At 32.3% G+C, this 5787-nt stretch overlaps 1 pseudogene; it reads left to right on the top strand.

Moving 5' to 3' along the window:
* Positions 1–364: 364 nt before the first annotated feature.
* On the top strand, positions 365–5504 carry LOC149550679 (protein SEMI-ROLLED LEAF 2-like; annotated as a pseudogene).
* The last annotated feature ends 283 nt before the right edge of the window (positions 5505–5787 follow it).

Here is a 5787-nt window from a genome sequence, read left to right as displayed (position 1 = left end):
ATGTTTACAAGGAAAAGAAAAAATATTTACATGTGTACCCCTTCTTGCCCTTGAAGAAAATCGCAGAGCTAGGGCACGTAGATCACAAGGGCACATCACAACAATGAAATCACAGAGCAAGAGCATGACAATGAAATCATAAAGCAAGGGCATGACACAACAATGAAATCGCAGAGCAAGAGCATGACAATAAAATGTAGAGATTACAAGGGCACATCAAACAAATGCATTGATCACAAGGGCACCATGACAACATTCATAGCTCTCCACCTCTTTCATGCACAACTCTCTCCAAAATCAAAACAAATGGAAAATGATTGTCATGTTTTTTTTTTTTAATGCTCGCATGGGCATCACAATTACAATGCCGACATTGGTATTGTGACGCCAATGGGGACAATTGCAAAAAAAAATGAAAATAACCACAAATTATACTATCATCACATTTTGACCCCAAATGTTTTAGTGAGGCGGTGATTCGAATGTGGATCCTAGTAATCAAGGTATATATTTTCTATTCGATTGTTTATTTCTAAATTATTAATACAAGTAAACATTTTAAATTGAATTTAGTGCAGTAATACAAATTTAACTATAATATTTGTTGGGATTAAGAAAATATCTTGTATTGTAGTTGCAGGGGATGTAGTGGTTGTTCCTGATGAGCGTGTTGAGGTCCAAGCCGACAAGAAAGATGATGTGGTTGGAAAAGGTAAAGAGTGCTACAATGTTCTTTAAAATAGTTAAGTCTTAACTTTGTAAAATTTAACCCTTTTATTTGTTATTGTAGAGGACTTTCTTTTTCAAAGGACAATGAGTATACATCCACGGGTGAGAAGAAATATCAATGACGACATGGATATGCCTTTGCAACAATATATGGAAGGACAAAAAAAAATGATTCATGTGAACTTATGTAACTTATTTGATAATGAGTAATGTTTATGTCTAGATGTTTTATTTATGTTCTATTGAATGTTATTTTTATGTGAATGTTCTAATGAAACTTATGTTTTAATGTTAATGTGAATGTTCTAATAAAACTTATGTGTTAATGAATGTTATCATGTGCTAATTCATGAATGTTACATTTTATTAATAGAATGAATAAATTTTAGATGTTATTGGAGAATTTAGATGTTGTTTGGGGGGGGGGGGTTGAGGGCAAGGGCAATGAGGTTCCACCTTCATGTGGTTGGCCCTGATTAGTAGAGAATATTAAACTATTCCTGAAACCAAGTGAAGCTCAACATTAACCTATGATTGCATGCAATTAGTTATGTCAATCTCTTGGTTTCAGGCAATGCAAAAGGACACATAGTCAAACTCATTGATTTATGAAATTTATTTATAGTGTATGAAGTATTTGAAAGAATGGTTTTTTATGGGATTGGCTCAAATCATTCCTCTCTAAGGTATTCTATTATTTCTATTTATTTGCAATCATGTTTGATTGTGTTGTTATTTTTGCATCAACATCTTGGATCACATTCTATGATTCATCATATAAATAAGAGACAGATATTAGAAAGAATGATCTAATGTAAATAACATAATTAAAGTATTTAGCTTGATTTCTTTTGAATTGCTTGCAAAATTGATGCTATTGGGATTTACCTCACTTCTGCTTACTATTGGGCAGACAAGAATTGTAGAGATTTATATTTTTGAGAGCTTAGGAGACTCTTTCCTTCCATGTCCAGAGGAGGAGGCCTCAGAAGAAGAAGATAGTAGTGTTGAAGAGACTAAAAAGTTTTCAATACATAGAAAGCTCATGTTCATAGCTTCTCATGAAACACCATTAAGATGGAGTTTGGCAAAAAATGAGGTTGCAACTGGTCATTGTGCTTCAAAGGTAGAATTTTTTTCTTGTTAGTTTAATATTTCCCATTTTCTTGTTGAATGATTACATTTGATAACTTCTATTGTAAATTGGGAGACATGAAGAAGAATTGAATAGTGGAAACAAATATTATTAGATCATTCTATCGTATACATTGACTCATGATATATTTTAAAAATTTTTTAATGAATCTTTTCATACAAATTGACTTGATATGTTGGCAGGTAGTAGAATTAATTGGCGAAACAAATATTCTAGGGTATATGGATACACCATAATAATTCATGTGACTGTGCATTCTATTGTTTTACAGTGTTCCCATGAACTATTCTCATTATTTCTTTTAAGTTGGGTGATATGTTGAATAATATTATAGCGAGGAAGAAGAGGATCCTAAGGTCTGGTCAAAGATTTTTCTTCAAAACATGGCCAAATTAGCACGAGAGGCCACCACAATATGTCATGTACTTGAACATATGTTTCATTTTTTTGATAGTGGGAAACATTGGTCCCTTCAAAGTGGGTTCACACTATGTGTTTTATATGACATGCAATGCTTAATGGAGAAAGTGGGTAACATTTATAATTTTACAATTTATAATCCTTGTTGCAAATTACAATATGCAAAAGTCAAACTTCATTGGCTACATCTCTAGATTTATATGTGATATCTATTCATTTGAATTTTGAATTTTACTTTCAAAATACTTTGGTTAAATTATAATTTATACGTGAATATTTTGGTTACTTTTTCCAAATGCCAAGTTCACCTTTTCATTTTAATATTTAATGATATTTTATTTTTTTTTGCTGATCAATTTGTAGGTCATTTTACTCATTTTCTACTGTCCATGCTCAATAAACATCTTGATCACAAGAATGTGGTGCACCAACCTCAAATGCAAATTAATATCATTAAAATTTTGGCCATCCTTGCACAACAGTCAAAATCACAAGCCTCTGTAGCAATGGTTGGTGTCATGTTTGATTTGGCAAGGCATTTGTGCAAGAGCATGCATTGTACTTATGAGGCTTCCAATCTCAGTGATGATATAAACAACTGGAACAAGTCTTTTCAGGCTACAATTGAAGAGTGTCTGGTGTAATTTGCAAAAAAGGTGATACATTTAATAGTTATTTTCCTTTCTTGAAGGCACATGTTATTAAACACATATGAAATTAGTATTAAATATCCACTAATATGTAGAGTTGGTCAATGTAATTGCAAATTTTAACTTGTTTAGATGCAATCCTAAAGAGGTGCTAAGAAATTTTCTGAAAGAATAAGAAATACCTATAGAAAAGGAAAGTGGAGATTTTCCTAGCAAAACATAGATGTTAGATAGTAAAGGAGTTTCATCACAGTAAATTCTTGCAATTTTTCTCTATAGGAACCTACCATAACATCTTTGATTAACTTTTGGGTTTTCAGGTTGCTGATGTTGGTCGAATTCTTGACATGATGGTTGTCTCGTAGGAGAATCTTTCTACAACCATTGTCATAGCCAGAACAACAATTCCAACAATGTATCTTATTGCCCATATCATATCATCTATACCAAATCATTCATATTATAAGAAGGTGTGACTTTGTTCCTTATATTCCTAGTTATTGCTAGAATCACTAGATAATTACTCAAGTTTTTGGGATTTTCTTTTTTAAGCATTTGAGACACAAGGGTTCTCAAGACATGGGATCTCTCTTGTCCAGGATTTTTTAGATGCTCTATTTCATTAGTTATTTCAAACTATGGCATATCTAGATAATGAAACAAGGGTTGGAGCCCATCAAATTCTTTCAATTGTCCTTGTGCCATCTTCTACTTGTCCTCGGCCTAAGTCTCATCCTCCAGATTCACTAGGAGTCAAGGACTCAATTGGACATTTTCAAGAATTGCTTCAGTATTTTCTTTAGCATCTTACTTATTTGAGAAATTAAGAAAGGAAAAGGGATCTCTGCATGGAGACATAAGTAAAGATAATGCTCAAGAAAATGATATAAAAGATATACTATGAAGAGTGTGGTAAGTATACTCTACGTGTTATATGTCTTAAACCTTTTTCGACATATCTCTTTGAAAGACTTATGTTTTTCCCTTATGTATGGTGTGGTAGAAATTTGAACTTTAGGGTTGAAATATTGTTATTTACTTCTAAAACTATCAAGAAAAAAGTTCTCTAAGTTTGAGTGGACATAAAATTGTGCTTTTACTTTCCTCACTATTTACTCAAGCAATATGCCCTACAAATACACCATAAAATTTTGAGGTCGTTTCCAATACTTATAGTCTTGCATTATCGTTCTCTCGTGTTAAGGTAATCTATGTTTTAACTTTTAAGTTATATGCCTAGCTTGCTCTTTGATTGTGTCAATGTCTTGTTTGAGGAATATTGCTTACGTAAAATGCTCATGTTTTCATTTACAAGTTATTGACTAAGTATATTGTACATTTCTTTACTTGGACATAAAAGTTGGATTATTGAAAATGCTTTCCTTAAGAGTTACATTATTTATTAGGGTCAAATTTGGCAAGTCAAAGTAAATGAATATCTATTTGTTTATGCTAATTGATGATACATTCTAAATGTGTGACAATAATTACAATGGGTGGGATTCATCAATAAACCTATACTTATGTTCTTATGGACCTGTAACTTTAGTACAACCTATATGTATAAGCTTGAAGAAGATATGCACAACATTGTACTTGTGCTCTTTCCATATGATAATTTAGACATTTGCAATCCTTGGGATATCACTTTCTCCATTGGCACAATTAACTACTAAAATAAGAGTATTGCATTCTGATTAATTTTTGTGCTCCAATTTCAATTAACCTCTGTTGAATATTAGTTTGATTTGTGTTCATTCACCACGGCAAAGCCATTTTTATATTTTCTTAATGAGGTGTGGATGTAGATGGAACTGTTTTCAAGAGGGTAGGATTCCTTGTTTGTCAACATGGTTATTGCATCTTGTCAATGATCCTTGTCACAACATACTAATTCAGAGATGGAATATACATGCTTGAAGAGTTCAAATCATAGTACACTAATTTGAAGTTTCCAACTTGCTTTCACATTAAGGAGCATTGCTCTTGATCATGAAAGTAAGTATTTATTTCTAAACTACTTTAGTTATTTGAGGACCTTTTGTATGAACCTAATACATGTCATTATCAATGGACTTAATCAGCACAAATAATTTTATGTAATATGTTTGACATGTTTATCTTGAAATATGTCATCCAATGATTTAGTGAACAACAACATGCAACTCCAAATACATTTATGATCTATGTATTGAATATTTATTGTTTAATTAAAAACAAACATACAAAATTTATGTTTGGCCTTATTTGAGCAATTTTACACTAATCCTATTCTTGAGAAGTCAGATAGTGAAGATGAACTAGAATATATATCTAATTTGGAAAATCAGCAAGATATGTGTGAAGATTGGGTTCCTTCCACTAGTCTCCTTTGGGAAAATTTAGATACTGTATTCACTCATGAGACAATTGCAATTGTGGAACAAAATGAATCAAGTTCAGAAAGTTTAGTCGAAAGAGAATGTGTTACCCTTGATGATATTCAGCTTCCACATCAAGGTGTCCCAAGCCTTCATGGTGTAAGAACCCTAGTAGAATTTCAAAAATGAGTTCACATGAGTATGAATGGGATTCCTTCTCAGAGCCTTCCATAGTTGATGTGGATGTTGATGTCATCCACTTTTATAGTTCTCAATACCGAGTCACATGTAAGATTAGAGGATTTGAACTCACATGTTGCCTTAGTGGACGATTCTTCACTTGTTGGGACAAATCTTGATTTGAGTAGCTTAGGAAGTTACTTGACTGACTCTAACTTTTTGGTCACCAAAGATGAAACCATTTATATTCACAACCTTGAAGTAGTCATTGACTTACCCCTTGTTCATCCCA

This window comes from Cupressus sempervirens, chromosome 6, assembly GCF_028749045.1.
Source record: "Cupressus sempervirens isolate cs-2001-9-10 chromosome 6, ASM2874904v1, whole genome shotgun sequence".
Lineage (NCBI taxonomy): Eukaryota > Viridiplantae > Streptophyta > Pinopsida > Cupressales > Cupressaceae > Cupressus > Cupressus sempervirens.
Note: the sequence above shows the minus strand (reverse complement) of the source record. Positions and strands in the feature narration are given on the sequence as shown.